This window comes from Salmo salar, chromosome ssa03, assembly GCF_905237065.1.
Source record: "Salmo salar chromosome ssa03, Ssal_v3.1, whole genome shotgun sequence".
NCBI classification, from domain to species: domain Eukaryota; kingdom Metazoa; phylum Chordata; class Actinopteri; order Salmoniformes; family Salmonidae; genus Salmo; species Salmo salar.
The window spans coordinates 63,339,943-63,352,553 of NC_059444.1; the positions used below are offsets into that span (position 1 = coordinate 63,339,943).

A 12,611-nucleotide genomic window follows, 5' to 3' on the forward strand; every position below is an offset into this window, starting at 1 on the left:
CGCGCGTGCTACAAATGAACGAGAGTAAAATGTTTTGTTGTGATTTGACGTCACGTTTCGAGAAACGAACCCAGTATGTAGCTATCTTGCTTGAGGACTTCCATCCATGTCAGCAAGCAACCACTGGCCAGATAGTGAGTATCTGTCTGTGTTACATTAACTGTCAGTTGGTTGTGGGAATGGTGAAAGTCAGGCAATAGTGACCTTAAACTACTAACGTTAGCTAGGCAGTTTAGCGTGTGCGGGTAAGATTCACTTTCATGTTCGGTGTTGGGTCTAACAGTCAGCAGCTAGTACTGGTACTGGCTAACGTTCGCTATATTGCTACCTTAGCACATCCGTGTGTGCAGATGTCTTCTCAAATTTGAGAAATTGATTGACCAACCAACACTTTTCAAACTGTGGCAGCATTAGCCGACTAAACTCAACGATGATGGAGTTGAGCAACGTCTAGTGTGGGCGGACTGGAGTTCCGAGGTCATTTTTTAAATGTATTTTTAAATACTACGGATTTCAGCACCCAAAGAATAGTCCGCATTTACAAATGACATTGTCCTGTGTAAATGCGGGATATTCTTTGGGTGCTGAAATCCGTCGTTTTTTTTTTATAAAAACGTTATTTTATGTGACGTCGGAGCTGCAGTCTGCCCACGCTAACGCTAGTCGGAGCTCAAATCTATCGTAAATCGTTGTGTTTAGTCGGCTAAATCTGGCTAGGCCTATGCTTCTGCAGCCATCTCTTTACATTACTGTAATGTTACATCTAGAAGGATTGTTCATTTAACATAGCAATGATGTTGGTTTTGGTTATCTGCTACGGTATTACCACTGACCTGTGCCATAAAGGTCAGACCTCTTGGCAGAGGATGTAGGCCAGGGTTCCCCAACTGGCGCGCCCCTGGCCGAATTTGGCCAGCATTTGATTTTATTTGCCCCCCCCTTTTATGTAAGACATAAGACCTTTAAAACAAAAGTAAATCAGCTCCAAGTTATATTAATTTAGGAAATCTGTTCCAAAGTATTCCCATGCATAATAGTGAGATATACTGTATTTGATCATATATAAATGTCAGCAAGGTTTGAAATTATGTTTTAGTCAAATATATCTGTTTGGGCTTCTTGCGGTAAATTTTTAGATTACGAATTGTTTGTAATTATGTCTCGGCCCCCTGACCATCCACACAAGAAAGAAAACTGTACTGTCCTAACATAATCTAACTTTATGCTTTTGCCGTAAAGCCTCTTTGAAAATCGAACAATGTGGTTAGATTAAGGAGATGTTTATCTTTTAAATTGTGTAAAATAGTTGATGGTTTGAGAAATTGAAATTATTAGATTTTTGATGTTTTGAATTTCCAGCCTTGTTAGCAATCCCGACTCGGGGTTCATTGCTAACCTGTAGCCCCAACAGGTTAATGGACAATTCTGTGAACTGTCTTGTGCAAGTTTTAAATTGACCTGTTAGCAAAGGTGTCAGCTAGAGATGAGGTGTAGGACCTTTCAGGGATTTGTAGTTTTGCATGTCTACTTTGCTGCTAATTAGCATTCTTGAATCTGAGAGTAAATAGAGCCGAATATAATGGGCCTCTGTACGCCTATGTAGATATTCTATTAAAAATCTGCCACTTCCATCTACAATAGTCATTTACATCATTAACTATGTCTACACTGTATATCTGATCAATTTGATGTTATTTTAATGGACAATTTTCAAAAACAAGGACATTTCTAAGTGACCCCAAACTTTTGAACGGTAGTGTATATATTGATAAAAGTCACCTTGTCCGAGAGAAATTTACATGTTTATCAAAACATCACGCCAGGGTAAGCCTACACGAAACACAGCCCATATTTTAAGTGTTTCTAAAATCCCTTATGGGAAAAATGAATGGTAGAAAAACAGAAAAACACAGGTAATTTACTTTTATTGGCTTGTTTACTGCTTTGGAGGTTAGACTAGGCTATGATTTCCTGTCTCTAGGACAGATGGCTTTGATTGTCCCAGTTAATTATTCGCTTTTTAGTTTTTACTGTAATTGCTGTTTTCTTCTAAATTGTACATTTCTATGTGCAAAGGGACATACCCTTTTGGTTTCTGTTGTTTATAGTTTTGTCATGGTGTTGTTGGAGCACTGCTTTCCGTGGCAGGTGTCTGGAGTGGAAAGTACCCTACACCAGGGATTATCAACTAGTTACAGTCGCAGGCTGTTTTTGTTTTTTTCTTGAGTGGATGGTCAGGGGGCCAGAAAATAATTACAAATAATTTGTGCACTAGATTCTACTCTGCTGAAATAGTATGTCCATTACAGTATTTGCATTCTAAAGGTATCGTTCCCAGGTAAGACCAATTTCACTATGTATTATGAAGTTTGACATGAACATTAATTTATTTGATATTTTTGTATCTTTGAATAACTTTTAATGGAAGTTTTATGTTCCTTGTTTAGAAATTGTGGGCTCTATTTTCAGCTGGCGCTAAGGAGTTGCAAGTGTCAAAAACATGTTAGTAAGTGTTCGTTTGCAATTTTGTCATGTCAAAACTGGTGCACAATTGATTTATTTATCCAGTCAGTCAATAAATAATATAATAATACTCGTGAGCCAAAGGTGAAAACCTTTCCTACAATCTGTGGATACTATACGATTAGAAAGGTTCAAAATGTATGTAAAACATCACAGCACAATTGAAAAATATATGGCACATGGAAACCAAACGAGAGTGGTCTATGGTGATAGGTGGGATGGGCTGAGCGTGGCTGAGGGGTGGGATTAAAGAGTTTATTTTCAGTAATGTATTATTGTTATGTGATCATTTGTAGACTAAAAATGTACCGCAAGAAGCCCAAACATTGAAATTATTATGTTTTATTGAAATATACAGTACCAGTCAAAAGTTTGGACACACCTACTCATTCAAGGGTTTTTCTTAATTTTTTACTATTTTCTACATTGTAGAATAATAGTGAAGATATCAAAACTATGAAATAACACATAAGGAATCATGTGGTAACCAAAAAAGTGTATATAAATATCATATTTGAGATTCTTCAAAGTAGCCACCCTTTGCCTTGATGACAGCTTTGCACACGCTTGGTGTTCTCTCAACCAGCTTCAACTGGAATACCTTTCCAACAATCTTGAAGGAGTCCCCACATATGCTGAGCACTTGTCTTCTGCTTTTCATTCACTCTGTGGTCCAACTCGTAACAAACCATCTCATTTTGGTTGAGGTCGGGTGAATGTGGAGGCCAGGTCATCTGATGCGGCACTCCATCACTCTCCTTCTTGGTCAAATAGCTCTTACAAATCCTGGAGGTGTGTTGGGTCATTGTCCTGTTTAAAAACAAATGATAGTCCCACTAAGCGCAAACCAGATGGGATGGCATATCACTGCAGAATGCTGTGATAGCCATGCTGGTTAAGTGTGCCTTGAATTCTAAATAAATCACTGACAGTGTCACCAGCAAAGCACCATCACACCTCCTACTCCATGCGTCATGGTGGGAACCACACATGCGGAGGTCATCCGTTCACCTACTCTGCATCTCACAAAGACACGGCAGTTGGAACCAAAAATGTTCACGCTGTCTCCTCTGAACAGTCGATGATGTGTCTGTTACTTGAACTCTGTGAAGCATTTATTTGGCCTGCAATCTGAGGTGCAGTTAACTCTAATGAACTTATCCTCTGCAGCAGAGGTAACTCTGGGTCTTTCTTTCCTGTGGCGGTCCTCATGAGAGCCATTTTTATCATATAGCTTAATGGTTTTTACACTTGAAGAAACTTTCAAAGTTCTTGAAATTTTCTGCATTGACTGGCTTTCATGTCTTAAAGTAATGATGGACTGTAATTTCTCTTTGCTTATTTGAGCTGTTCTTGACATAATATGAACTTGGTGTTTTACCAAATAGGGCTATCTTCTGTATACCACCCCTACCTTGTCACAACACAACTGATTGGCTCAAATGCATTAAGAAGGATAGAAATTCCACAAATTAACTTTTAACAAGCCACACCTGTTAATTGAAATGCATTCCAGGTGACTACCTCATGAAGCTGGTTGAGAGAATGTCAAGTGTGTGCAAAGCTGTCATCAAAGCAAAGGGTGGCTACTTTGAAAAATCTAAAATATATTTTGATTTGTTTAACACTTATTTTGGTTACTACATGATTCCATATGTGTTATTTCCACAAATAACACAAATAACCGGGCTCTCGAGTGGCACAGCGGTCTAAGGTACTGTCTAAGGTAGTGCTTGAGGCGTCACTACAGACACCCTGGTTCGATTCCAGGTTGTATCACAACCGGCTGTGATTGGGAGCCCCATATGGTGGCGCACAATTGGCCCAGCGTCGTTTGGGTTTGGCCAGTGTAGGCCGTCATTGTAAATAACAATTCGTTTTTAACTGACTTGGCTAGTTAAATAAAGGTTAACTTGTAAAACACTTAAATAAACATTTCGTACATTCTACAATGTAGAAAATAGTAAAAATAAAGAAACTCTTGAATGAGTAGGTATGTCCAAACTTTTGTCTGGTACTGTACATTTGAATAAAACATAATCATTTCAAACATTGCTTACATTTTGTATACGATCACATATACAGTATCTCTGTTATGCGTGGGATTTTCAAAATTAAAATCACTTGGAGCTGATTTGCTGTTGTTATTAGTGTTATGTCGAACAATTAAATATATATATATATATTTTTGGGGGGGGTTGCTCAGAAAACTTGGGGGGCAAATAAAATGAAATGCAGGCCAAATTCAGGTCGCGGGCCACCAGTTGGGGAACCCTGCCCTACACTAAAAAAAACTGGATAGGTGCTGCTAGGGCTGGGCGCCATGTTGCTTGTGTTTCTATTGTTTTGATGGTTGCGTCTCTCAATGGACTCATTCACCAGTGTCTCTAAACCTTGTGTTGTCTGTTGTAGCTTAAGTCGACAATCACTTAGCCTAATAAAAGTAATTAATGAAAGTAACTTGCTACCATAATTTCATGATTGTCCCAGGACAATATTCTATAAGATAAACAACAGCTATTAATGTAAAATATAATATTTATTTATTTATTTATTTATTTAACTAGTTAAGAACAAATTCTTATTTAAAATGACAGCCTAGGAACAGTGGGTTAACTGCCTTGTTCAGGGACAGAACGACAAATGTTTACCTTGTCAGCTCTGGGATTCCATCTAGAAACCTTTCGGTTACTGGCCCAATGCTCTAACCACTAGGCGGTCTGCCGCCCTATGCTATGTTGTTGTCTTTGGTCTCTCTTTGTGTAGTGTTTTCGCTTGTCGTGATGTGTGTTTTGTCCTATATTTTTTTTACATTTATTTTTAATCCCAGGCCCCCATCCCCGCAGGAGGCCCTTTGCCGTTTGGTAGGCCGTCATTGTAAATAAGAATTTGTTCTTAACTGACTTGCCTAATTAAATAAAGGTTAAATAAAATGTTAAAAAGCATGGCAGCAACACATGACAACACAGCATGGTAGCAACACAACATGACAACAATGTGGTAGCAAAACAACATGGCAGCAGCACAATATGGTAGCAGCACAAAACAGAGTACAAACACTCTTGGGCACAGACAACAGCACAAAGGGGAAGAAGGTAGAGCCAACAATACATCACGCAAAGCAGCCACATCTGTCAGTAAGAGTGTCCATGACTGAGTCTTTGAATGAAGAGATGGAGATAAAACGGCCCAGTTTGAGTGTTTGTTTGTAGCTCGTTCCAGTTGCTAGCTGCAGCGAACTGAAAAGAGGAGCGACTCAGGGATGTGTGCTTTGGGGACCTTTAACAGAATGTGTTGTATGTGGAGGATGAGGGCTGCAGTAGATATTCTCAGATATTAAATACCCTTTCTCTTTTGGAGTCTTACTTGAATAATGAAATGGTATTTATAAGGAATTGGAACAGCACCTGTAGTCATGCGTGAAAAAAAAACATAAACAAGAACCCTCCCTGTGCGGAAGCAGCGTGCTAGTTTATCAGCTGTGGGTTACTCGCTGTATGGTGGTTTTGTGTGTGTGTGTGTGTGTGTGTGTGTGTGTGTGTGTGTGTGTGTGTGAAGAGAGAGCGAGAGGGGAGGGAGGGAAAGGGTGGTGTAGCTTCATTTTTTTGTTATGTGACTGTTGTTTTTCTGTCTCTATACATCCTTTAAGGTATGATGCCGTTCCTATTCGGTCCAGCATCATCCTGTGTTCCTCGCCTCCTCCTTCTATGGTAAGAATCACCTGGACTCCAGTTTGTTCCTCCATCTAAGAATGGAGGGCCCTCAAGACTCCCCAAAGCTTGTAAAGCAGCCAGAGGACTTCAAATTTGGTCGAATTCTAGGAGAAGGCTCCTATTCAACAGTAAGTCCTCATAATTTTCTATTGTGTTGTATTTTGTGTGTGGGGCTTACAGATTACAGTTGCAGTCATATTAATTACTTTTTATTTTCTATTGGTAAAGGGTTGATGGATTGTTAATCTTTGTTGATTGCAAACTTGTTTCAGGTTGTGCTGGCAAGAGAACAGGCCACAGGGAAGGAATATGCTAGTAAGACACTACAAATATGTTTTCTCTTGTTGCATGATGCTGATGATCCTCAAGTGGTGTTCAAGTGACTGTCCTGGATTCTGCTTATAACTTAAATGCATTTGTGCTGAACAATAATGTTCTTTGAAGTGAGGAAACTGGAATTTGATTCAGTCATAAACACAGAGTGAAGCATATCGGTTTGAATTGTGTTTCAGTGAAGATTCTGGAGAAGATGCACATCCGGAAGGAGAACAAGGCACATTGCGTGACACGAGAGAGGGATATCATGTCAAGCTTAGACCATCCATTTATCGTCAAGCTCTACTTCACATTTCAAGATGTGAAAAGGTTGTGTATCCTTCGAAATAATCAGAACATGGGCTACTTTAAGACTTCTACATAATATCTGGTCTCATCTATTTTGTGATCTTAGTACCATTATCCTTAACTGCCTCCTGTTAGATTTTGGCATAAGCTATGCAAGAAATGGGGAATTACTGAAATACATTCGCAAAATAGGCTCATTCGATGAGACGTGCACTAGATTCTACTCTGCTGAAATAGTATGTGCATTACAGTATTTGCATTCTAAAGGCATAATTCACAGGTAAGACCAATTTCACAATGTATTATTAAGTTTGACAAACATTAATTTATTTGATATTTTTGTATCTTTGAATAATTTTTTATGGAAGTTTTATAATGTTCCTTGATTAGAAATTGTGGGCTCTATTTTCGGCTGCCGCTAAGGAGGCGCAAGTGTCAAACGCACGTTAGTTTGCAATTTCGTCATGTAAAAACTGCCACACTGGCATTTTCCAGACTTAATGGTTCGGCAATTTACCTGTCTAACATCAGCTCGCTTGCGCTGAGTAAACATTTTGGAGGTTTTTTCCCTCTGCTTTTTCATTATTTACAATTCACATACTTGCATACTATATAAACATTTTTGAGAATCTGCCTAGCACATAGATAACGATACAATCGACAGGAGCCTAGTATTTTGTATAGATGTGAAAATGCTATGGGTAAAGACACTTGAATTGAAAATATACTGCACATCCTAAAACATACACACATATGCCTACCTGCATACTTCATTTCACTTGTTCCAAGTATCGATCCCCAGCTCCAAAGAGTGCCTCTCATCTGGTTACCAAAGACGCACTCCTCCAAACATATTTAAATTATTCAGTCCTATAATGCAGTATCAACGGTAGGCCTAAGCTATATTTCGCTTATTGAGCACGTGCCTCACACATACAATACAATTTGCCTAGTGTTTTTTTTTTTTTTTTTAGGAATAGTTTGACACATAAAGACAGAGGCTAGGCTAGGCTAGGCTCATTGAAGCCAATTACAACAATATTGACTTTCAACTCTCCAAACATAGGCTATTGAGCAAACTCGTTACTGTAGTCTATGCTATTTAATAAACTTTAGTATCAATCCAAAATGGACCAGGACGAAATAATATTCTGTGCCTCCATCCGAATTGGAAGTGATGACAACGTAAAGACTGTCAATAACCAACAGAACTTGTGACAAACACATGCGTTATTAAGCCATGGAACGCATTGATTGGCCAGTGAGTGGCCAAGCCCTCGTCACACCTACAACTTGTTCATTCATCAAAACCCAGCCCTTTTGCTCCACTGCCAGCTATTGTAGTCATAATTCCGGCTGTGAAAATGGCAAAAATATTTCTGACACACCCCTGAACCTATAGCGCTATCGCCAGTGCTTAGATTTACGACTGCGTTAGGTTTATTAAAATGTCATGATATGAATTTTATTTTAAGGTTTTAAATGGTGTGGCTTTTTCTTTACAGGGACCTCAAACCAGAGAATATTTTACTGAATGAGGACATGCACATTCAAATAACAGACTTTGGAACTGCAAAACAACTCTCATCAGATGGTACACAAAGTAATTTAACACATATTGCTTTGTCTTTGTGTAATTTTCCTCCAGTTTGTTGATAGACTAAGTACAGTACATTGGTTTGTTTACCCCTTATCGTATTGTGGTTAACGTATCTATCTATACCTCTCTAAAGGCTTACAGAAAAGTGTTTTTGTTATTTATAGGCACATGCACAAGGGTCTCTATGTGGGCTTCATAGATATGGAAGCAAATTATAGCAAATTGCCAGTTATACAGTGCTCGGAATATACCTATTAAAATGATGAGTCAATAATGTCATTTTAAGCACAATTGACTCAAGACATCTTCAGTGACGGTACCAAATGTGTCATGTGAATAATTTGTCCATACCTCTAATTCATATGATTGTTTTTTTGCAGACAGAGCAAACTCCTTTGTTGGAACAGCTGAGTATGTTTCTCCAGAGCTACTGACTCAGAAATCTGCCTGCAAAAGGTAGTTTGACTTGAATTCATTCAGTACCCTGATTTCAATCCAATATTCAAGTTATCTGTGTAGTTCTGTTAGTGTATCACTTCTAGCCTCGCTTGCCATGCTTTATGCAGCTGGGAACAAGACTCGTGTATTTCTGGCAATGTTTACATCACTATGATAAAACCCAACACTGAAAAAAGTGAACCCAATCTGTCATGTTTTCTGGTGCGTTTTAGCTCTGACCTTTGGGGTTTAGGCTGTATCATCTACCAGTTGGTGGCAGGATTACCTCCATTTAGAGCTGGGTAAGTTGCTTATCGTACATTATTATTTTCCTTTTTTAATATTCAGGTAAAATATTTGAGAAGCTTCATTGTCAAGGGCTTTGCAGAAGCGCACTTTGATTTAGCAAACGATTTAGTCTATTTGTTATCGCAGTCTAAAAACACTGTGTGAAATAACAGGATGTTATGGCTGTGGTGTTTATGACTTGTTTGTGTATTGAGTGCCTGGAGGCTTGAAGAAACCCCAGTCACTCTCACATGGCAGCAGCTTCATGGTTCAACTATAAACCAACACATTTACCTCAAAGCCCTTTCAAAGCCAAGTACAGTGACAGTTGTGTATACTGTATGCATCTTCCACTTCCAGGCAATCAAGCCCCAAAGAAGACATCAATATGACACAAGTTCTAACATGTGCCTTGCACTCTCATATGATCTTCTGTCTGTCCATGTGGTTGATGGTATTATTTGCTCACCAGGAATGACTACCTGAAATTCCAGAAGATTATTAAACTGGAGTATAAATTTCCTGATAAATTCTTTCCTAATGCGAAGGATCTAGTGGAACAGCTTCTAGTGAGTCTAATCATATGAATTATTTAAATACATTCAGATGTTGTTCCTCAGTTCCATACTATGAACCAATGAGTGTCATTATTAACTAAGCATTGCTTTATTTTTGTGGTAGTGCTTGGATCCCTCTAACCGATTAGGTTGTGAGGAGATGGGTGGGTACAACCCTCTCAGAGCCCATTTTTTCTTTAAGGCTGTCACATGGGAGAACCTTCACCTACAGACACCCCCCAAACTCACCCCCTACCTGCCAGCCATGGCTGAGGATGATGAGGACTATTATGGAAATGTAGGTTTTTCCCTCTTGACATATATGATTAAAGGTTGACACAAATCCTTGTTGACATATTGTTTCCACAATATGTCAAATTAGTGTGTCCTTGTTTTGTAATCTGTACTGAAAACACCCTGATTCTGATGTGGTTCCATCCACAGTATGATGACCTCCTCAGCCAGTTCAGCAACATGCAGGTTGTCCATTCCCGCTCCTTTCAACCACTGTTTGTGGCCAACCCCAGTCCCATCCCCAACTCCAACCCTGCACAAAGGACCAACGGCAACATCGAGCAGTACATTCATGACCTGGACAACAACTCCTTTGAGCTGGACCTGCAGTTTTCCACTGAGGTGAAGCGGCTACTGCTTGAGAAGCAGACAAGCAGAAACCCCTGGTAGGTCTGCAGCGATGTACTCGCAAGCAAAACATGTTTTTGTGGTCAGAGTGTCAGAAGACTAACTGTCAATATTATCTCACCATAATATTGACACATACTGTAGTTGATGATCTCATGCTCGTATGTTGGGATTCCTATGTTTACTTACAATATTTACACAATTCTACATGTGATATCTTGTAAACATGAAGCACTTTACCTAAAGACAATATAATGCCAACAATAATATGATATACTGTGTGAACTGTATCAAGAAAGATTTTGGGAATTGACTTTTTTTATGTATTAAGGAATCAGTTTGTGGAGAATAATTTGATCTTCAAGATGGGACCAGTGGACAAAAGGAAGGTCAGTATTTATGTAATCCTGAATTACTTTACAGTAATGTTCTATTTTTCAGTTTGAAGGGGAGGAGTGACTGTCTTGATACTGTACTCTTCCAACCCTAAAGCAACATACTTCCCTCCTCTGGCAGTTGTTTGCAATTGCTGCCAGGAATCAATGTGGGGCATCTTGAACCATACTTACTGACTTTACCTACAGGCAAGGGATTTCTTTTTTATGTCTGAGAATTGCTCTCTACTTTTACAGGGGCTGTTTGCACGTCGGCGCCAGCTATTGTTGACTGAGGGACCACACCTTTACTATGTGGACCCAGTTAACAAGGTTTTGAAAGGAGAGATCCCCTGGTCCCCCGCACTGCGCCCAGAGGCCAAGAACTTCAAGACCTTCTTTGTCCATACAGTAATGAATTAGTCTATTGCAATTAATAGTTCACCCGTAGCTAACAAAACTCACTTTATAAAACTATCAGTAACAGTGACCTATCCTCCTCTTTGCAGCCAAACAGAACATACTATCTGATGGACCCGTGTGGGAATGCTGACAAATGGTGCAACAAAATTCAAGAAGTGTGGCAGAAGATCTATAACAAGCATTTTAACTCATGCATGTAGGTTGGGCACAATATCTTTTGAAGACAGGTTTTACCCTGTAATGACAGGAGACAGAAAATGAAGGCGTTAATTCATAAATGATGGAAAACACCTAGCTGTAATGTAGCTTACAAGTCGGTTTCCCTATTACTACAGACTTAATTTCTTGTAGGGCAGCAGGTTCAAGGCATGTTCCATTGTAATGCAGAATTTGATAAATTCAGCTGGATCTAAAGCCATTCTGGTATAGAAATGACCTATTATTCAAGGAAGTAGAATGGCTATTGCAACTATTTTAACGGATGATTTCTTAGGCTTGGATGGTCTCATGTCTGACATGGTGGCCTTGGTACTCTTAAGCTATTTGTCTTCTATAGCAGAGAATAAACTTTGGTCAAACCACATGGGCTGGTGCTGCTTTAGAAATGAGGAGTTGACTTGGATGTTGGTTGAACAGTTCATCCAAATTGCAGAGGAGGATGTTGTAGCCTGTTTTTGACTGTTGTTCTCATTTCTGGGAGAAGTTGATTGTAAATGTTAGACATATATTTTGTTAGTCTATTCTACCGACCATTGCTGTGATGTACAAAATGGGATGCAAGTAAAGTGTAAGATGTATATTTTGTATTTGTTTTAGGCTTTTAACCTTTGCTGATTAATCCTCATGCTATCCAAACAGTTCAAATATGGTAATAATTTGGATTAATGTCCCGGCTCCATGTTTACATAATTTAAATGTAAATCAATTGAATGTAAATAATTGATAATGGTAAATTATGATGTTTTGCTACCTTTCATTGTAATCTATATTTTATTTATGGTTGGTGACATTGTTATGTTTTACATAAATAGATGTGAGCCTGGCCTATTTTTTTGTGTGCAAGTTTCAAATTGTTAATTGGAAGAATGCAGCATATATATAAATTGGCTTGATAATAAAAGCATGTGGGATTTTGACAAACGTCCTGTGTTTATTTATACTTAGCTTGGGTGAAGGCTCAGTATGATCATTTTGGGACGAAACCTTTTTTGAAGTCATGGAGTCCCAACTGCAAAAATGATTCGTATGAGAAGGATGCAGGGAGTGGGGGGAGGGGTCACCACTAGCTTCAGTAGCCACAAAGTTATAAACCCCGCCCATTTCTACAATTTATTATCTTAGAATTTTATTTTAAAGTTAAGCCTAACTTTAACCACACTGCTAAATTTATGCCTGACCCTAACCTTAAATAAAGACCAAAAAATAAAAC

At 38.8% G+C, this 12,611-nt stretch overlaps 1 pseudogene; it reads left to right on the plus strand.

Annotated features, from left to right (window-relative positions):
* Nucleotides 1–2,382: 2,382 nt before the first annotated feature.
* On the plus strand, nucleotides 2,383–12,318 carry LOC106601104 (3-phosphoinositide-dependent protein kinase 1-like; annotated as a pseudogene).
* The last annotated feature ends 293 nt before the right edge of the window (nucleotides 12,319–12,611 follow it).